This window comes from Cornus florida, unplaced genomic scaffold, assembly GCF_030987335.1.
Source record: "Cornus florida cultivar Cherokee Brave unplaced genomic scaffold, ASM3098733v1 CherokeeBrave_3.0.0_Hap2_Chr07, whole genome shotgun sequence".
NCBI lineage: Eukaryota > Viridiplantae > Streptophyta > Magnoliopsida > Cornales > Cornaceae > Cornus > Cornus florida.
In genome coordinates this window covers 29,281,812-29,305,187 of record NW_026775577.1, presented here as the reverse complement: position 1 = coordinate 29,305,187, position 23,376 = coordinate 29,281,812, and the positions used below count along the sequence as shown (strand labels likewise).

General features: G+C 36.6%; 1 pseudogene; it reads left to right on the top strand.

Annotated features, from left to right (window-relative positions):
• The first annotated feature begins 3,969 nt into the window (after window positions 1–3,969).
• LOC132267890 (small nucleolar RNA R71) lies at window positions 3,970–4,068 on the top strand (annotated as a pseudogene).
• The last annotated feature ends 19,308 nt before the right edge of the window (window positions 4,069–23,376 follow it).

Below are 23,376 nucleotides of genomic sequence, written 5' to 3'. Positions count from 1 at the left end.
CCTCTTAACCATGGCCTGCGAAAAGAAAAAGAAAAACTTGCAATGGGAGTTAGTACCAGAGTAAGAAATTTTAAGCACGATATAGAAACATGTATGTCAAGTAAAATAGACAAAACAAATATGACATGAATCTATGCAAGTGGTAGGATATGAAACATGCTAAACAATGTAAGTATGAAATGCATCCAATGTGGAATATCACAGACATTGGGCATATATGAGATAACATGAACATAAGATATGATGAATGAAGTGTGTGAGATCTGTGAAGTTCGATCGATCTGTGACTTTGGAAGCACGGGGCCTACACGAACGTGTTCGTGGGCCCATCAATACAACAAATCAATCAATTTCAGCCACTGTTCAAAGCCTATACTTCCAAATCGAATCAAATCATCAAAAATATATACACATATATATACATATATAGACACAAATGCTTCAAGCTTCAACAATGGAGGATTTTGTCATGTATATAGCATGTATTCAACATATAAAGCATGTATGCAGAAGATTGAAGCTTAAATTATGAGGGACATTCTCGGATCTTACCTCAAACGATGAGAGAAGTGGAGATGTGGAAGAGTGAAGATGAATTCGGGAAGGGAGAGAGAGAGATTGATGCTTAGATACTCGCCGGAAAGTTCACCAGAGGTGGGAGAGGTGATGGCACAATGGCGACGAAGAAGGGGGTTAGGGTTTGCAGAGAGGGTGAGATCGATCTAAGGTATTGATATAGAAAACCCTCGGTTCTATTTTTAAAAACATTCTCGACAGAGTTCGATCGATCGAACTTCAACTGAGATCGATCGAACTTTGATGAACTCTTCTTCAAAGTATTTTTGGATTTTTGAATTTTTTTTTTTTGAAAAATGCAAAATTAAAATTAAAAATTGAAATTGAAATTAATAATTGGAAAATAAAGTAAAATAAAATAGAATAAAATATTTTTGGTTTTTTTTTTTTTTAAATAAACAATAAGAATTAAAAACTAAATAAATTAAAATATTTTTGAATTTTGGAAATTTTTTTGAAAAATAACATAAAATAAAATAAAATGAAAATAAAATGAAATAAAATAAAAGTGAAAATATTTTTGGATTTTTGAAATTTGAAAAGTCAAAGCAAAGTCAAAATAATGAAATGAAGAACTGAGATCAACCGAAATAAGAGTTTGATCGATCAGACAAAGAGCAAAAATATGCAGGTTTTTTGGCTCAGAAAATTGGCTAAGTGTTGGAACTTGAAGATCGATTGAACTTTGAAGTTGGATCGATTGAAAAGCTTTCAGATTGAGCTTGGAATGTTTCGATCGACGAAACAGAGAGGTGAAATATGCAGGTTGATGCAGGCTCAAAATTTTTCTAAGTGTTGAATCATGAGATCGATCGAACTTGAAAGTTGGATCGATCGAAGGTCTCTTGATCGATCTAAGAATTGGTTTGAACGACGGGATAGAGAGGTGATTTGGATGCAGGTTTCTGCAGGTCAAAATTTTTTCTAAGTGTTGGATGCAGAATGGAGTTCAATCGATCGAACTAAGGTTTGAGATCGATCGAACTATGCAGAATGCTCAATAATGACATGAAAGTTCATGCAATCCTCACCAAAGTTCCTTTCAATGCATATGAGAACCAAAAACAAGTATCTAGACTTCGCAAGAAATGAAATTTAAGATAGAAATAGGGGAGGAATAGGGTTTTGACACCCTACGAATGCCTTTGCTAGTCTTTAACGTCTCTAGCAAGACATTGAGCTCTTTTATCCTGGATCAAAGATCTTATAATGCATCCCCTCCTTGTTGGGGTGATAGATGCTTTGAACTCCACCCGACAAATGGTTCTTTGAAGAACTTATTGGATTAAGCTCAAAAGAAACTTTTGGTCCCTTGTCTATGCAATCACAACCTTTGGGCTTCCATGCCCTTTTAAAGCAAGAATTTGAAATAAGACTTTGAGAATGCAAGGTTGAAGATAATCCTTTGGAAGTTTTAGTCTTACACAAAAGCTCATTTCCTTGACATTGAAGATCATGACATTTATCTACAACATTAACCTCTCCTTCATATTTGTCAAATGAATTGGGTGTGGGATTAAAGATATTCAACTTCACCTTCATGTGGCCAAATGAGATCTTCATTATCCCTATCCTACAATTGATGTTGGCATTAGAGGTTGCCAAGAAAGGACGGCCAAGGATAACGGGAATCTGGCTCTTAGGATTGGGGACCGGTTCCGTGTCGATGACAACGAAATCAACCGGGAAGAAGAATTTATCAATCTTAATTAAAACATCCTCAATTATACCCCTAGGCTTCTTAATGGATCGATCGGCAAGTTGCAAAACTACCGACGTCGGTTACAATTCACCTAGGCCCAATTTGACATAAACCGAGTATGAAAGAAGGTTAACACTTGCTCCTAGGTCAAGAAGCGCCAGTTTAATGATATGATCACCAATAATGCATGATGTAGTGGGTGAACCGGGGTCCTTAAACTTTGGAAGAGTGTTATGTTACAAAATTGAGCTTACTTGCTCGGTCAAAACCACTTTTCTTGGTGCTTGGCTCTTGTTCTTCCTTTTTTGGGTGCACAAGTCTTTCAAGAATTTGGCATAAGCCGGAATTTGCTTGATTGTATCCAATAGTGGAAGATTGACTTTCACTTACCTAAACATTTCCATAATTTCATTGGTTTTTGCCTTTTGCTTGTCTTTTGAAATGGATCCTTTTAAGGCATCCAGAAATGGAACTTTTGGTTCAAACGCTTTTTCAGAATTTTCTTTTGAACTCTCTTCAACATAAGAAGTTTTCAAATCATTGTGTTCCAAATCATTTTTCAATAAAACCTTTTCAACATCATTTTTCAAAATTTCTTTTTCAAACGCATTTTTATGACTTTCTCATTCATAAGATCATGTACATGCAATAAAGGAGGAATGGGATGTGAAATGGGGCAGGTGACAACTTGAGGTTGCACCGGTTCACTCTCTTCATTGGACGTTCCAACTTGATTGTCCACAATCCTACCACTCCGCAAGGTAATCACCGCATTAACATGTTCAATGGTGTGGCCCTCCGATGAGGAATGGGTTTCCACAACACATTGTTGCTTAGGTGGGGCATTTATAGACATCTTTCCCTTCTCTCTTGCATTGAGAGTGCTTGCTATTTTCCCTACTTGGGTTTCTAGCTTCGCAATAGATTAAGAGTGAGAATGAAGCAATTGAGTGTTAGCCTCTAAAGTGCCCAAAGCATTTAAAACTTTTTCTTCAAAGGCGGGACTTCTAGTATTACCTTGGGAATAAGATTGGTTGGGAAAATGAGAATTAGCAAATTGATTCCCTTGTGATTGATAAGGTCTATACCCTTGGGATCCTTGGTTTTGAAGTGGAGGTGGAATGTACTTCCCTTGAAAACTGTCTTGGGAAGGGTTTGAGCCCTCTCCTTGGTTTTTCCAAGATAAATTCGAATGATTCCTCCAACTTGGATTATAGTGAGTACCATAAGGATTGTTCCCTTGGTTCACAAAAGCTGCGTTGACTTGTTCATTAGGTTTATTTTGCACTTGTCCATGAGGACAATGAAAAGTAGAATGAAGAACACTAGAACAAGTCATACATGTTTCATTTGATGCACGATGAGAATGGTTAGGGAAGGAAGATACTTGGTTTGCCGAGTTTTGGTTAATCAAAAATTGATCAAACCTTTGAGATAAATACTTTATTTCGGCGGCTATTTCATTTGAATGGTCGACTTGATGTAAGCTAACACTCTTCCTACCTTGTGAATTTCTACCATTCTTGGATGATAGTGTTCTATACAAAGAATTTTCACTCATGCTCTCATAAAGACGCCACACGTCATCCTCATGCCTATCAATGTATGAGCCACCCATGGAAGCATCAACCATACCCTTATAGTTGTCCGATAAGCTCTCAAAGAAATATTGAACTAATTTCCATTTGGGCATGTCATGATGTGGACACTTCTTAAGCAATTCATTGAAGCGTTCCCATGCCTCATGAAACGTTTCTCCGTCCCCATGTGAAAATTCTCGAATTGAGGTTCTCAGGGCATTGGTCTTTGAAACCAGATAGTACTTCTTCAAGAACTCTAGTTGCATTTCTGCCCAAAAAATGATTGAAAAAGGCCTAAGTTTGTTAAACCAATACTTTGCCTTGTCTTTTAGGGTGAATGGAAAAAGTTTGAGTCTTAAAACCTCTTCCGGCATGTTCGTATATTTTACGGTGGAACATACTTCAAGAAACTCATCCAAATGCTTATAAGGTTCTTCACTTGGAAGCCCATGATAGTTAGGAAGCATTTGAATGGTTTGTGGCTTAATTTCATAATGATGTGCTCTAAATGGAGGCAATTGGATGCATGTAGGTGCATTATACTCGTTAGGCACATAATGGTCTCTTAAAGCAAGAGGTGGATTAGCTACTTGAGGTGCAACATGAACACCTTGGTTTTGAATTCCTTGATTGATGATGGGAGGTTGTGGAGCATATATTGGCCTTGGCATTCCATATAGAACTTGGCCTTGTTGTTGTGGTGGTTGGTGGATGAATGGCCTAGGCATGCCTAATGGTACTTGTATGTTCTCATTATGCACATTGGGATGAAGGATACCTTGTTGGTCTATGTGACCAAGGTCCTCAACATGATTATTATTATGGCCATCCATTGATAGATTGGTTCTATTTGAACTTCCTCTTCCCCTAAGATTTCTAATGATGGATTCAAGATGCAAATCAAGAGGGACAAGAGTTGGTCTCAATAAACGACGTCCATGCATGCACAATGCAAGACACAAAAAGCACAAAGAATGACAAACACTTTGCCTTCACAACAATGCAATTAGACTTCTTCCACAAACACTTAATTCATACTCCCATGCCTTAACAACAATGATGCAAGAACAATTTAAAAATAAGCCTCTACGCGGGCTGACAATTTAACTAAGGGATTGAGTAAAGAAAGTCTCACAAAGGTCTTTTAGCACTTCAACTCCAAATTTATAGCTTAGCTTAGCAAATTTTTAAAATTTTTAGCTTTTTTCCTTACTTGCTTAGCTTGAATACTCCTTTGCTTGCTTCCTCTCCAACAATACACCTAGTTAAGTAAGAACAACATAATAAGTAACCAAAAAGAAAAATAAAAGTAAAGTAAAGACACGATCAAAAGAGTACTAATCCTAATTGATTCCACAAATCCGACTTTGCCTAATCAAATCAATCAAATCCCCGGCAACGGCGCCAGAAACTGACATGGTCCTTGTGAGGGTCGCTACACCATATCAAGCTTGAAGAGTGTGGATTTAAAGGCGAGGGCCAAGAGTTTTACATTTATAGAAGCCACTACTACCTTTCACTATGAATATAGCCAGGGCGAGTAGGGATCGTCCCAAGGGATTGCGAGGATCGAACAAGGTCGTGGAATCGCTATTAGGGCTAGTAGGTCAAGTAATCAAACAATTGGTTGGTTGGTTGATTAGATAACAACTAAATTGAACTAAATGATAACAAAAGAATGTAATTAAGAGTAAGTAAGAGAGAGAGATCTTGGGGTTTAGAGATCACCACCAAGCAATGCATTTCTATACCATTGACAAGTGATTAATGAGGGCAAATGGTGTGTTGCAATATTGGTGTGTGTGTGTGTTTGATTGGTTCAACAAACAAGGATGACCAATTAAGCATGTATTGTCTAAACATCATGTGAAAGGCACAATATATCTAAGCAATGAAGCATATATTGTCTAAACAACATGTGAATGGCACAATAGATCAAAACAAGTCATTAATCCTTTCATTAAGCTCACAATCCAAATACAACACAAGGATAGAGACATATGCTACTTGCATTCAAAAGCTTGGATCATCAAACAACAAGCATAGATTGTCCTCCCATTTAACACTACACTACAACTACACTACATCTACACTACTAGCATGAAAATAAACTAAGGGAGAGGCACAATCCATCAAGGAATAAGTATGAACCATCAAGAGAATCACAAGAGCATTCCTTTAAGCACTATGGTTTGACAATCTCCAAATCTATAGCATCAATACACATAGACATGCATCAATAACACAAAATCTAGAGACAAGCACATGAACATCTACTCTAGCATACGTAAACATATGGATAGAATGACATGATCAATTGGAAGCATTAAACCACATAAATCATTGAATAAACAAGATCTATATATATCAAAGTGTCAAAACATCAATTACAACACTAATCCCTCAATAATACATAAGATTAAGATAAAGAAAGCATGCTTGGGGCTAACTCTAGCCCCAAGAGGATGTTTAGTCACTCATGGTGATGTTGCTCTAACCCTCAAGGGCTAACTCCGTGGTCGAAAGCTGCTCCTTGTTGATGAAGAACCTTAATGGTGTCTCTAGCCTCCTCATCCTCTAAGCTTGCTCTCCAAGAGATGATATGAAAATGATATTGGCTCTCCTTGTAAAAAGCAATCCTTATCCTTATATAGGTAAGTCAAATGACACCCAAAATGAGCTGGGGTCATGCACACAATATTCCCTAATGATTGGACAAAGGACAACTGTCAATGAGATGAAAATTTAATTTTTTCGCACTGGAGGAAGTTTGATCGATCGAACCTTGGACTTGGATCGATCGAACTAGCTGAGATCCATCGAACTTAGGCTAGATCGATCCAACTGGTTGAGCTTTTTGGGAAAAGACAAATCCGAGATATTTTGGGAGATATTTTTGGGAAAAGGACAAAAGTGTTTAGTGAGTGGTACAGCTGTGGATATGATCAATCATTTAAATAAGGACAAAAGTGTTCGATCGATCAAAGGGTGGTGTTGGATCGATCGAAATTTTAGACTTTATACTTTTGGGCCAAGGCTTGGATCTATCTTGAAGTGCTGAGATCGATCATTGTTCGATCGATCGAATCTTGAAGTTGGATCGATCGAACTTTGCTGCTTCCCACATTTGGCTTCATTTGCTTTCTTCTTTCTCTACTTTGCTCTTTTCTTTGTTTAATCCTAGAATTGCTTCAATTAAGCTCTTATTTAGCTGAGTTAGCTTATTTTCGGGATAAGTGCCTGAAAATGGAAATAATACGAAATCAATCTAAAACGGTAAAGTAAGATAGATAAAGGTGCTAGAATGGTTAAGCTTAAGGGGTTTAAATACGCATTTTTCAGCACTCATCAACCATCATTATCCTTTCCACCTGGATGAGCATCCTGAGACAGGGGCTTGCCAGTAGCCTAGTTGGCAGAGGTAGCAGCAGAGGAGGAGGAGGCAGCAATAGATGACCCAACAGACGCAACGGCGGCTGCGAGTACACATATAGAGATAGACTTGGAGTAGGAGCCTCCAGAGGAGTCACTACATCACTCTCCAGTAGGGTCACCACTTCATTCCCAGGAGCAGAGCCAGACCGAGCATCAGTTCTCTGATTCTGCCATTCCCGATGCTCCAACTCAGACAACAGGCTTGGGGGAGTGTATCTAGACCTTGGAGGATGCAGTAGTCTCCCTCCAAGCAGATGTGGCCTCTCTCAGCATCGACGTGACTACTCTCCGTGTTGATGTGCTGATTGCGCTGCAGGGCATTTCCAAAGATATCCGGGGTTTACGCCCCGCTAGACCGACCTCCTCTGGCTGATTTCTTTCTCTTTATCATCATATATATCTATGATTTTTGACTGTTACTTTGATACTGATATTATATTTTTGCGGCCAGTCTGTTGGCCTGATATTGTGATGTACTCTATAATGTTTTTCTTCTATTATCTATGCATGCTATTTTTGGATGTTAGATTATTATATTAATATATCTATTGACTCCATTATCAAGTGCATCCCAGTGACTTCAGTGAGAGAGTGTTGCACAAATTCAGGACCACCATTTTTCCTCTTTCTTTATTTTATTTACTATCCCACTTGCATTAGTATACCCACTGTGCACCATTATTATCCCATTTGTTATCTGATAAGGTTTTATCCCATTGCCACCTTTTCATGACCACAGTTAATCCCAAGTTTGGGGGGTTTATACCACCCACTTCGGATACTTATGTCCCGGCCATTCTTTGCCATAGCTGCACTGCTATACTCTTTCCTCTTTCTGTTGTTCTCTTTGCACATTGAGGACAATGTGCTATTTAAGTTTGGGGATAATATGTGTTATGTGTTCTTTGCTTGCATTCAATTCAAAATTTTGAGCATGAATTGTGTATTTGAGGAATTTTCTATAATTGGTCCATGACTAGCTATGATTTTGATCTTTTGAGGACTGTATTGCTTAAAATTTAAAAATTGCTTGACTTAAGAGTCCAATACTCCTTTTATGCCTTGTTGATGCCATTTAGGAGTAAATTTTTTGAAAAATTGATATCATGCTTGCACTTGTGGTCCACATCTTCTTGATTTTGTGATTGCTTTGAGATTCACTCTAGGATTTTACACTAGCATAGACGCACACTAGCATTCATTTATGGGGTACATGCTTTGTTGATTATTGATTTGGTTATATCCCAATTGAGCTAGTAGTGCATTGAAAGTTTTCATCTTGATAAAAGTGGATAACAAACCCTTTTCATTAAGTAGCCGGGATTCTAGCCTCATCAAGCACTGAATTTCTCACGCCGAAAGGTAGAGGGCCAAACTCTAGGTTAATAACTTTCTACAAAAAAAAAAGAAGTTGCAAAAGCAAATAAAAAAGTGAGGACTTCTCCCAAAAGGTGAGAAGTGGGAAATGATTAGATGGAGGTTGTTTTGATTTGTAGCCTAGTTGATTTGAACTTGTAAGTCCTTAGGGGTGTTTAAACACCTAATGCCTTAAAGCCAACCGGTTTGGGAGTCATTGACCTAACGCTTAACCTCATGGATCGCTAGAAAGCTTAATATATCAACACATTGCACTATGCTTCCATCTTTGATCCTTAGGGATAGAAAAAAAAAAAATCGAGTGAAAAGAATAAGTGCACCTAGATGAATAAAGCTTTAATAAAAGGTCCATTATTTGTCTTGATGATCGGTACTAGATTTGTGTGCTAGTTTGAGGGTAAGGATGTGATCATTTCTTTAGTTGGTTTAGATAACAACATATTTGATGCCGGTTCACTAAAAAAGAATTCTATAGTTGTTTTGATTTGCATGATCATTTTCTTGATGTGTGGAGGACCATATTTGCTTGTTTGATGTTAAGATTTTGGGAGATTGCTTGAAAATGGTTAAAAATTGCATACTTGAGGTAGTTTTCCCCCAATACTTGTTTGGAATATTGGTGAGAATGAGCTTAATGTTTGTGGGTGTCATTTCTGGAAACCCTTATGAGACTTCACTCGTCCACTAGGGGTAACCTAGGGGTTTAGAGGCTTGTTGTATATACTAAATGCAATCGTGTTCCATACGAAAGTGGCGTCATCCATTTATTGCTTTCTAGTTCATAGTTGTATGGTTATTTATTTCATTTCTTTGCTTCATAGTTCATTATTAGGGACTAGCAATATTTAAGTTTGGGGGTGTGATAAGTGCTGAAAAGTGTGCATTTAAACCTCTTAAGCTTGAGCATTCTAGGACCTTATTCTATCTTATTTTCCTGTTTAGTCTAATTTCATGTTATTTTCCTTTCAGGCATTTATCTGCAAAATAAGTCAATTCAGCTGAATTAGAGCATAAAAGATGTAATCTCAAGCTTAGTGGAATAAAGGAGCAAAGTGGTGAAAACTGTAATATTTGATTGATCAGACCAAGCTCCGATCGATCTCACAATGATTGTTCTAACCATGCCAAGATGGATCAAGCGTCTTGTCCTTATCCTCAAGAAATTTCCATCTTCGATCGATCCAACATTACTTTGATTGATCGGACATCTTTGATTTTATCCCCACCTACCACTTTTGTCCTTTTCCCAAAATATCCCAAAAATATCTCAGATTTTTTATTATTCTAAAAAGGTGCCGCCATAGTTTAACCGATCTAACCACCCTTATGATCGATCGAACCTCCTTAAGTGCGAGAAAAATAGAGTTCCAGCCAATTAAAAGGTGTACTCGTGGTGCAATCATTTGGAGGTCTTAGTGCACGAGATCTGACCATTGGGTATGACACTTGAGCTACCTATATAAGGATTTTAGGTTATTTTATATACAGACAATCTTGGAGAGAAATGAACCATATATAAAAGAGAGGTTGGAGGAGTCTAGAGATTAGAGAGACACACACCATTTGGGAGTTTTTCCACTCATCTAGGGTTTCCATCAAGGAGAAGAAGATCACTTCTACCATGGAGATAACCTTTGAGGGTTGGATGGCTACATCAATGAGTGGCTAAACCATTCTCTTGGGGCTAGAGATAGCCCTAAGCATGCCTCCTAGACTTTGATGTTTTGTAATTTGAGGGGATTTATGTTGTAGTTCTTGTCTTGACATTTGATTTATATATGAATCTTGTTTCTACAATGATTTGTGTAGTTTAATACTTCCAATTGATCATTTCATTCTATTCATATGTCTACGTATGCTAGAATAGATGTTCGTATGTTTATCTTTAGGTCTTGTGACATTGATACATGCCTATGTGTGTTGATGTTATGAATCTAGTGATGGTTAAGGCATGATGCTTAAATGGAATACTCTTGTGGTTTGTTTGATGGTTCATACTTATTTCTTAATGAGTTGTGCCTTTTCCTTAGTTTAATTAATTTAATTTTCATGTCCCTAGCTTAGTTATAGTGTAGTTGCCTTACTTTCTTAATGGGATGACAATCCATGCTTGTTGTTTGATGTTCCATACTTATGAATGCAAGTAGTATATTTCTTTAATTTGATGATGTGCATTGATTGTGGAATTAAATGAAGGAATAATGGCTTAACTTGATGTGTTGTACTATTCACTAGTTTGGCTAGACAATGTATATTTATTTAGTCATCCATGCTTGTTGATTCAATTAATGACACACATTAGTATTGCAGCATATAATCCCTTTCATCCATTACACATTGAGTGTCTAAGAAGGTGATGTTTAGTGGTGACCTCTGAGTCCCAAGATCCTTCTCTTATATTCTCTACATTTCATTATACTTCAATTACTTTACCTTGCATCCATTTAATTGACATTGTAGTTTAATTAACCAATCAAAACATCTTTGATCACTCGACCTACTAATCTAACATTGATTTCCAAGCTAAATACACTCCATTTCCCTTGGGACGATCCCTACTCACCCTAGCTATATTTATAGTTAGAAGTGATAGTGGAAATCTCTAAATTTAAACTTGGCCACACTATACTCAAATTTGTGCTTTGCGTTCGGCGCACACCATTGTGGCTGGAGGGTACATGCTAGTAAACTAAGTAATGAGAATTGTTTCATAATCAAAACATTGAGCCTAGAACATAGCAATTGCTTGTGGGGTCACAACAGTCAACAAGCTATATCTACATATCTAGTAAATAAGTACTTGGAGCTAGTGAGATTGAATCCAAGCATGGGGTATGAGGCTCTAAAGAGAACCATTGCAGCTGATTATGGCATTGATGTCTCTAAACATAAGGTATGTAGGGCAAAGAAAAGGGCATTAAACATTATTGAGGGTAATGAAGCTGAACAATATCCCAAGTTGAGGGATTACTATGCATTGATTCAAAGAACCAATCTTGGAAGTCGTGCAATAATAGGTGTAGATCCCATGTCATATGATAATGAGATAAAAACTTTCCAAAGGATCTTCATTTGTTATGCTGCAATGAAGAAGGGATTTAGAGATGGTCGTAAACCATTCCTTGGAGTTGATATGTGCTTTTTAAAAGGAGCTTTTGGTGGTCACCTGCTGTCTGCTGTAGCTTGTTATGGAACTGATTAAATGTTCCCTGTTGCATTTGCAGTTGTAGAAGCTAAAACGAAATGCTTTTGGGCATGGTTTATGACAGAGCTAATAGAAGTTATGGGACCTCATTTTGACATCACTTTCATGTCAGACAGACAAAAAGTAAGTTGTGTGGGTACTTCAATTTTTTAAAATTAAAGTTACAAATTCTGGTTGTATTTAATTATTATTTTTTTAATATCACTTTACATTAGTAACACTTTGAGGTTACTTCAATTTTTTTAAATTAAAGTTACAAATTCTGGTTGTATTTAATTATTAATTTTTTAATATCATTTTACATTAGTTACACTTTGAGGTTACTTCAATTTTTTAAAATTAAAGTTACAAATTCTAGTTGTATTTAATTATTATTTTTTCAATATCACTTTACATTAGTTACACTTAGAGGTTACTTCAAAATTTTTTAAGTTGAAGTTACAAATCCTAGTTGTATTTAATTATTATTTTTTCAATATCACTTTACATTAGTTACACTTTGAGGTTGCATTTAACTTCTTATATATATTTCATTTCAGGGGCTGGTAGATAGTTTTGACACCATCTTATATGGGGCTGAACATAGGTTTTGTGTGAGACACCTCTATGAAAATTTCAAGGTCAAATATAGGGGACAAAATTTGAAAATGAAGTATGGGAAGCAACACAATCCTACACAAAAGTGAATTTTCAGTTACATATGAATAAAATCAGAGAGATGAATGAAGAAGCTTATCAATGGCTGAATAGAGTGCCACCAAGGGTATGGACAAGGTCTAGTTTTGGTTTTCATTCTAAATGTTCTTTGGTGATAAACAACATGTGTGAGTCTTGGAATGCAGTGATTCTTCCTGCAAGAGACAAACCTATACTCTACATGTTGGAATGGATTTGAAAGCATTTCATGATGAGATTCCAAAATAAGAGAGATTTCATGAATTCAAAGACTAGGTTATTATGTCCAGAAATTCAAAAAGAAATTGATAAAAGGAAAAGATGTGCAAGGTTTTGTAAAGTACGTTATGCTGGTTACAACATATATGAGGTAGAATGCAAAGGAGTTAGAGATGCAGTGGACATTGGGAATAACATATGCACTTGTACGTAATGGGAAATTAGTGGTATCCCTTGCAATCATGCTATTGCATGCATATTTATAAGAAGAGAATCTGTTGAGATATATGTTGATCCATACTATCACAAGAAGACTTATTTGAAGGTTTATGCAAATTTGATATATCCCATTCCTATGAGAAGACTTTTAAATTCAGAACCCACTGACCCTTTGGAACCTCCAACCTATAGGAAACCAACTGGTAAACCTAAAAAGGCAAGGAATAAAAAGAATGATGAGCCAAGTACTTCAACCAAACTGACCAGGTCAAGGGAAGCTTTGAAATGTTCAAAATGCATGAGTATGGCCACAATACAAGAACATGAAAAGTGAGTGAACCAATAGTGGTTGAGCAACTTCCACCAAAAAGGGGAGGAAGACCACCATTAACTAATAGAGGAACTGTTTCTGGTAGAAGAGGTGGAAGGCTAGGTAGAAGGGGTGCAAGGTATGGTTCAGATGCACATTGGGTGTAGCCAACTCAGTATGAAGAGGTAAATATTGTTAAGATGTAACTAAGTTAATTTTTAGATGTAATATATTATGTGTGCAACTTGTCAATATATATATATATATATATATATATATATATATATATATATATTATTTTGTGTGCTAACTCATCTTGTATTTGCAGGTTACAAACATTGCATTTTCTCAGTATGGTGAGTCACATGAATCAGTGCAAGCAAGGGGTGGTGCTTCAAGATATGTAAGAGGTAGTGCTTCAAGGCATGCAAGAGGTGGTACTTCAAGGCAAGCAAGAAATGGTTCAGTGCAGGCAAGAGGTGGATATGTAGTGTGGCCAAGAGGTGGTGGTGGTGGGCACATAGTGCAGCTATGGGGTGGGCCTTTAGTGCAAGCTAGACAATCTCAAGAGGTAAATGAATTAAATTATTATTTCAAAGGTGTTGATACTTGGCTTTAATACTAACTTAAACTGTTATTAAAAATTACAGGTTCACAACATTCCATTTTCTCAGTTGGTTGACACACAGGCATCATCATCTAGGTATACTGACTGACTATCTTATTATGTATAATGACTGACTATGTTAGTGTCTATTTTCCAAGTATGACACTTGCTTCATAATTGCAGGTTATTGATGAATGATGAGGGAAGTGAGTATGCTTGTTGGTGAATAAGAAGTTGGGTGTTAAGGGTTTTTCATGCTGTTTTGGTTGTTATGATGCAGTATTTTGGTTGCTGTCATCCAGTATTTAGGTTAATATGATGAAGTATTTTGGTTGCTATCATGTAGTATTTAGGTTGCTGTGGGTTGCTGTCTTAGGGCTGTCAAGCACTTTTTTGGTTAGAAGGTTCTTTTCCAGTTGTTGTGATGCAGTCTTAGGGCTTTTTTGTTGTACAAACTAATTTAGTCTTCATATTTTGGTATTGTAATGTAAGTGTGCTCAGGATGCACCTTTTAATGACTTTAAGTGTGCTCAGGATGCACCTTTTAATGACTTTAAGTTTTCTCAGGAGGCACCTTTTAATGACTTTATGTATGCACCCTCTATGTATGCAACCTTTATATGCAATCTTTTAATGATTTTATCAGTGTCTTCTGTGTACTGTTATTGATGATGGAATATGTGACCAATTTGCCAGATGATTTTGCAAATCATGATGTATATAGAGCTTCTAAACTGAAATAACATAATACAAATACTAAAACACAATTGTAGGAACAAACCCAACCTTTATTACTACATGGTCAATAATACAACATCAAATCTGCTACTTTCCCTCATACACGAGTTAGCCCCAACACATACTACTACACCGTATACATCAACTCCAAAAGCACCATACCAAACATCAACTCATCAAAGAAAACCAAAACAATCTTTTGGCATATTGATTGTAGACACAACCTCACCTCTTTAGCATCATCGCAATAATCAACACCACAACAGATAAAAAGAAAAAAAAAATGCTCCCAATAAATAGTAATGAAGCAAACACATTGATTATAGGTAGTCTTGCTCCTGCAACTATTGCTTGTGGTGGTGTTGTTGTTGTTTGTGGTGGTGTGGTCCTTCTTCTGACAGTGGACATGTTTATGATGGTTGTGGATTAGACCATACCCATAGTTCGCAAACTCCATATGCACATTTGCAATATATCTTCCCCGGATTAGTATTAGAATCCGAAATGAATACGGTAGCCTTTCTTCCACATTTGCATTTCATATTGTACAAAACCCTTTGATTTGCAGACATAGATGGGTCGGACATTGAAGTCATCTTATAGAAGAGGAAGAAAACCTATACACAAAAATATCCAAACAGAAATAGAACAAAACCTGTAAAGAGAAAAAAAAATTGTAACATACCTTAACAACGTAACAGAGCTTATACCAAACCAATACACAAAGGAGAGATTAAGAAAGCTTGAACAAAGCTAAATAACTCCTTCGTTTCTCACTGTAAATTGAAGAAATTCCACCTATAGAGTGAAAACTACATAGAGGAGGATAGATCAAGAAAGCTTGAACACCGCTCAACACCACCTTCGTTTCTATCATTTTAAATCGAAGAAATTTCACCTATATTCACATTCAAAATTAGGGTTTATGGGTAACTTACACTATCGGTGGGTAATTTTTTTTTTTTAAAAAAAAAAAAATAGTCCAGGGGAGTTTTTAGGGAGATAAAGTATGGTTTTTTTTTTTTTTTTTTTTTTTTTTTTTCTTTTTTTTTTTATGCACTTTACCCTATAAACAAATTAGTATCCTATAAACAAACAAGTATGCGTTAATAAGTGACATGATCCCTGGGTGAGAGTCCCAATAAGGGCACGGTCCCTGGGTAAGAGTCCCAAAAAGGATTTATGCATTACAGGTTGATAAAAGACTTTGAATAAGTGCCTTAAAGGTTTGAATCGTAAGTTTAATAAGATATTACATTAGGTTCAGTTGTGTTCAAATTTGTATTGTTCTGTCTTCAATTATATTGTCCCTACCTTTAAATCATATTTTTCTCTATCTGTGTTTATATTACATATTATGGTAATATATAATTTAGATTATTGTTTTTCTTACTACCATATAAGCACACCTCTATATTTATATTACTCCCCAGATTTGTTGGAGAGAGATGGATAAGGAAGAATGATTAGTCCTTGATATATGGTGTTTTCTATGTGACTAATCTACATGAGGAAGCGTTGTATTGTCATGAATGTAAAATGATTAATTTGTAATATTTGATGATGTAATTAAAGTCTTTTAAATTATATATTTAAAGATTTTAGTTTTGGGAAGCATTTACATTTAAACTTAACTATATATTTGGTTTGAGTATGAGTTATAAATGAAATATCTTTTATTTCCAGAGTTGTGAGTATAGTCTTTTAAATGTGCTGGTTATGGCATTCAAGGATTTTATTCATGTTTTTATCTCTTTTAAAGGTTCAAATTTATGTAGGCATATTGATAAATTTTGCGACTAATCGAACTTTTCAAGGAAAATGTTTTTTTTTTTTTTTTTTTTTTTTTTTTTTTGCCTTCAAAAATTTTGAAATATGAATTTATAGAGTAATGTAATCATTAATTTTTGGAAGGTAAAATCATTAGTTTTTCTTAATTCCTATATTCCTCTTATTATTATTATTTTTTAAACTAAAGAGAATAACATTAGAAAAGAGAAGAAATACACTTGGGAGAAAGAATATTTAACAACCATGGGGCCATATGCTCCACTCAAAATCACCACAACAGGCTTCCAAAGCCGATTTACACAGTAAATGAGCAACAATATTGCCTAAACGAGGGGTCCAACCAAGGGAAGAACCTAGCCAAGACTTAAGGAGGATAGAAACATCTTCATAAATAACAGAGAGGGCTTCTTCCGAAAGAAAAAGATCCATAACAGGTTTACAATCACCTTCCACAAGAACATGAGAATAACCCGAACACTTAAGAAGCTTGAGAGACTCCCTAAGCAGAAGAGCTTCAGCTATGGACGAATTGTAAACAAAGAGGAAGAAAACAGAGGCAACGCGAATGGGCTGCCCAAAATGATTTATGAGAATAATGCCTCCGCCATAAGACTTTGAAACATTGTTATAAGAAGCATCAAAATTAAGCTTAAGAGCACCAAGAGCAGGGGTGATCCAAGAAGAAGACCGAGGAGGAACAGTGGCTGGAGACAAAGAAAGGAGAACATCCTGAAAGCTCACCTCTGTGAACTCATGGAAATTCTGAATAACAAGTTGAACAGCGGCAAACGGATCCTAAACCTTATTGTTAAACAAAAGATCATTACAGCACTTCCATAAAGCCCAAAAAATAAAAGCAGCAAGGCTTATGCATTCGAACGAAGAAACACAATCATCCCACAGAGAGATGATAGAGAACTACCATTTTTGCCAGGAAGAAGGAGACGAAGTACTGAAATCTAACTGAAGAGGACTGAGTTTCTATACCTTGCATGCAAAAGAACGGTACAAAGAATATGATCAATAGTCTCCTCCACAGCCCCACAGAGAGTACATGTGACCTCGTCAGACTCGCCTTTGGAGCGAAGTTGAGAAAGCATCGGTAGGCGTTCATGTAAACTCTACCATAAGAACAACTGAATCTTCTGATAACCTTGATTGTCTAAACATGCCGCCATAAGGACTACTTTTCAGAATCAAAACTGCAACTTGCAAAAGTAGGAGATGGCGGCGAAGAATCAGATAAGGAGAGAGCAGTATAATACGTGCTCTTAACTGAAAACTTGCCATCAGAAGTTAACCCCCAAACTTTACGGTCCAGCCCTCCCATCGGACGGAGAGGAATCTAAAGGATAAGACTGCGATCACGATGATTAAAGAACCAAAAAATCAAATCGGCATTCCAAGAGTGGGAAAAGTCATTAATCAGGGCTGTAACCGAGGTAAAAGGAGCCCCATTCTGCCGAGTTGTAACAGCTAAATTAGATCTATCTGGAATCTAGTTGTCCTTCCAACAGTCAATACAAAAACCATCCCCAATCCTCCATATCATACCTCGGCGAATAATTGCTTTAGTAGCCTACAAGCTCCTCCAGACCCACGATGATCGATTAACAACAGAAGAATCAAGAAAATGACATTTACTGAAATATTTTTTCTTGAAAAGCTTGTAGAGTAAATAATCATCCACAACTTCCATACGCCAAGCCATCTTAACAAGAAGAGCAAGGTTAAAGGCTTCAATATTTTTGAATCCCAAACCCCCCACAGCCTTAGACTTGCATAGGGTATCCTAACTAATCCACTTAATTTTATTGGTTTTCTCCTCACCACCCCACCAAAATTAAGGAATTTGCTAGTTAAAGTCTTGCATTATTGCTTAGTAATCTTAAAAAAGTGCATAACATAAACTGGAGTAGCAGAGAGAACAACTGTCCGGTTAGCAATGCATACCTATCAAGGAGAGACTTAAGCCAGCACATCTCACTTGCCTTAGCAGAGCAGAAAAGAAGAGTATCATCCGCAAAAAGCAATTGAGAGATGGATAAGCAACCCCTACCCATCTTAAGGCCAGTAAGTGATGTCCTATGCACGACATCTTGGATAAGAGTGGTGAGACCTTCAGTACAAAAAAAAATAAATAAATAAGGAGAGATAGGATAGCCCTGACGGAGGCCTCTAAAGGGAGCAAACCGAGCCCCACATTCCCCATTAATAACCACCGGGAAAGACACTGTCGGAGCACACTCCATAATCAATGCCACCCACTTTTTGTCAAAACCCAAGTGTAACATAAACTTGGAAAGAAAATCCCAACTCACACGGTCATATGCTTTAGCCATGTCAAGCTTGATAGACAGCAAACCTGGAGAATTGTGCTTCTTTTTAGACTTAATAACATGCAGGAGATCATGCGCAATAACAATATTATCATAAATCAGTCGGTTAGGAACGAAGGCACTTTGAGATTCAGAAATCAATAATGGAAGAATGAGCTTTAGATGATTGGCAAAAACCTTGGAAAAAATTTTATACACCACATTGCATAAAGATATAGGACAAAAATTTGACATCGAGACTGGATGCTTCACCTTAGGAATAAGAACCAAATTGGTGGCATTAAGACAACCAAGCATTTGATCCCCATGGATAAAGGAATTAAAGCCCGTAAGAAGATCATCCTTTACCGTCTCCCAATTGGATTTGAAAAATAGAGGAGTGAAGCCGTCAGGACACGGAGCTTTGAACGAACCCATACGATTGATGGCTTGGCGCAATTCCTTAATCACCACTCAGGTTTCGAGTCTAAAAATTTTGGTTGTGACATTTTCTCCAAACAATTGACCCGATATACTAAACATTAACTTGCTTGAACCTTCCAAAATCGCAAAACCCCCCACGTGTTATAACAAATTCTTTACATATCTCAGCATCAATATTCAACTTAACATATCACATGGAGGACACAACCATCTATTGATTTTGGTTCTGAATTCTTGAGTAACCTGATGAGTGCTAAATATTGTATATTTGAGCCACTAAATATACGTATGTTAAGGCCTAAAGCAATACTTCTATCCATACTTAGAGTGATTTATGTTTAATGTGTGTTTGTAGGTACTTTAGCAAAAAAAATGGTTAAAACTGGGACTTTATGATAATATCGAAGCTTATAGAATCGTTGCCAGTCATCCAGAGCAAGCCGAGAGCTTAAATGGTGAAGTTTGGACGAATTCAGAATCCAAAGATCGAGCCCAAGTCTTGAGGCTTGAGCCTTGCAAGTCAAAGAAGATAGAAATCAACAAGGCATTAAAGCTCGAGCCTTATACCTTCAGGATCGAGCCTGAACAAAGGGTGCTCGAGCCTGACCATAGGGTGCTCGAGCCTTGACCCTTAAGCTCGAGCATAAGGCGTTGGAATTTAAAGAGTTGATTTCTAAGCTCCTAGACCTCGTGCCTAACCCCAAGGATTGAGCACCATCCATTAAAGTTTAAGCCTTAAGAACTAAATGCTCGAGCCTGGTACCTAGTGCTTGAGCCCATGAAGCTTGGATCGAGCGATGTTAAAAGATTTCAATCCCAAGAATATTCTAAGTGTTGAAGAAAAAGACATTTTGGAAAGTAATTGAGGAAATTTTGCTAAGTGTCTAAGTGAAGATTGAGCACCAATTCTTGAAACTCGAGCATTAATCCAAAGAAGCTCGAGCCTTTGTTCCTAAAGCTCAAACCTTCCATGACATGTCAGATTTAAGTTACGGGAAAGTTCTATTTTCAAGCTGTATCTCATTCTAGATGGGCCAGAAGTCCTAAAAGCCCATAAGATCCTTATTTTCTTCTATAAAAGTCCTTTTTGTAGTGTGATTCAGAAGGCTGATACTGTGGTGGCTTTTAGGGTTTCCATAACTATAGAAGGTGAAGATCCTGAGAAGAGAAGTGTCGTCCGTGACGATGGAGACAACTCTAACATAGATGATATCCGATATCGTCATGAGTAACTAATTCCTCTCTTAGGGCACTGATGTAACCCAATCTAGTATTATCATTTGATTGCTTTTAACTCTGGGATTATTTTAATATATTATATTTTCTTGATTATATGACTATGAGCAATTGAGACAACTCAATTGGTTTTCATGCTTTAATAGATTACAAACTATTATTACCTTGTCTTAGATATAATTATTTGTTTTCTATTCTCAACCTATCTTATTGGATGGCATTTGGCGGAGCTTTGCCAGACATGAGAATAGAGGTCGTATAATGGTGTTCTAATGATTTTTTATAAAAGAATGCTTTCATAATCTATGCTTAGGAAAGGTGGATTGTTTGCAAAGAAGTTAAAGTAGTTAGAGTAGGTAGGTGGATAGTCCATGCTAACTGCAGATAGGTTATAGTTAACTAAATTTTGTAAAACATCTTTCTTTAAAACCCGAATTGAACGAATGTTATTGAGTTCAATTCATTTGAAAAACATAATTGGTTAAATTTTCAGAGTTGATACAATTAACCATAGTATGATGATTGTGGTGAAGTCAAAGTCCTAAGATTTCTTTCACTGATCATTTAGTTTACTTTAGTTTAATATTTTGTTTTGAATTTAGTTCGTTTTTAATTGTGACAACCAACAAAATTTTCAACCAGTTACCTGTAACCAACACAACTAAATTGAAGACTGAATATAAATCTCATCTCTCTGTGGGTTTGACACCTCGCTTTATAGCACTATCCTACACAGAATCCTACTATTGCGAGTGGTAAAATTAGACACATCAATTTTTGGCGCCGTTACTAGGGAGATTAGTTTTAGTTTAGTTTTTAATTAAGTTATTTTGGTTTACCAGTCTTTGGACTTTCTGATATCTTACTTTAGTTCTTTTTCTTTTCCGGTACAAGAGAGTAGCAGTGAGGACAAAGACGCTTAAGGGAGAAAAAACTTCGGTTTATTAAACCTTTTGTGAGTTTTTATTGTTTTCTGTTTACTTGGAAAATTTTATTTTTGTTACTTCTAGGAATAATGGAATTAATGCATGTTAACTCGCCATAATCGGTTAAAACCCTTAGTGCATGATCTTGAAATAGAGAGAACTCTTAGTCAGTTAAGGAAACTTAAAAGACATTTGAATTCCATTGGTAGTTCTTTTGATAACATGGCTGATAATCGTGATTCACCGGGTAATAATAATAATAATAATAATAGCAATGCTAATGGCAATGGTAATGGAGAATGGGTTCTACCTGTCCCTCCACAACCACAATTGAGGGACCATTTTATTCATACCACATACACTTCTCCTTCGTGCTTTGTATTTCCAAACGCTGATGCAAACCATTTTGAGATCAAGTCTGCTATGATCCAAATGCTTCCTACCTTCCATGGGTATGCAACAAAGGATCCTCATACGCACTTGGATGTATTTTTGGAATTGTGTTCAACTACCAAGTTGACCACTCTTACCAATGATTCATTTAGTATGCGACTTTTCCAATTCTCTCTTAAAGACAAAACAAGAACTTGGTTGCATTCCCTTTCTCCAAATTCCATATCTACATGTTAGATATTGCAACAAGAGTTCTTTAAAAAGTACTACATAGTAGGTAAAACTTGTCAAATGAGAAGAGAAATCATGGTGTTTTCCCAAATCCCGGGAGAACAGTTCCATGATGTTTGGGAGAGATATAATGATCTTCTAAGAAAGTGTCCACACCATAATATTGCACAATATAATGATCTTCTAAGAAAGTGTCCACACCATGATATTGCACAATGGAATTTAATATAGATTTTCTATAATAGTCTCTCCGATTCTTATAGAAACATGATTGATGCTTCTAGTAATGGAGCTTTTCTGCGTAAGAGTCCAGCTGACGCTTGGGAACTGTTTGAGGTCCTAAGTGAAAATTTAACACAACATGCGTGTTCCTCTAGGTCTAGGTCTTCACTTGGAATGCATAAAGTTGAAAAAGTCTTTGAGGTAGACAAATCTAGTGAATTAGCTGCTCAAATAGAAGCTTTGAATCGTAGGTTCGATCAAATTCTATCATCTGGCTTTGTTGTTGTTACTAGTCCACAAACTGCCTTGCCAAAGGAAGTTTGTTCAATCTGTGTTAATCCTTCCCATTTTGCTGACACTTGTTCTATGATGGGACAATCATCTGAGATCCCACAGGAGCAAGTGAATGCTGTATTCTCTAGACCAGCATACAATCCATATTCTTCTTCATATAATCCTGGCTGGAGAGATCATCCTAATCTATCATGGCGTAACCAAAGTTAAGGAACCACTGCTCCCCAATCTTAGGGACAGTATTAAAATTCATCCAATCCTATGTCACAAAATAATTCTTTCAACCAATATGGTATTTACTGTCCGCCTCAGTTTAGGAATCAACCCACTCAAGCTTCTAATCTTCCACTTCCTCCTAGAAATTATGCTTTTGAGGATCAAGTACTCAATACTCTTGTTGATCTTAAAGCCAATACCCAACTTCTTAATTCTCATTCTCAATCCATAGCAAAGCTAGAGGCACAAGTTTGGCAAATAACGAGTACTTTATTTCGAAGAGAGGATGGAAAGCTGCCTAGTCAGTCAATAGTCAACCCGAAAAGACAGACTTACATGACTGATGAAACCAATTCCTCAGGTATTCATCATGAGCAAGTTCAAGCTAACACAATATTGAGGAGTGGTAAAGTGGTTAATAATCAAGTTGAAAAAGGACAGGAAGAAAAAGATAGGCTTAGGATTCCCATTATTCCTATTATCCATAATCCATATCCCAAGGATGTTTCCTCGAGTTTTATTCCACAATCCACTACAGGAGTTGAAGGTGGAGTCACTTTTTCATCTGCTCCTAATCCTAAGATAGCTTATGAGCCAAGGGCGCCTTATCCTGAACGTCTCAAGGAACCCTCCCACTTTAGTAAACAAGGGGAGAAAATTCA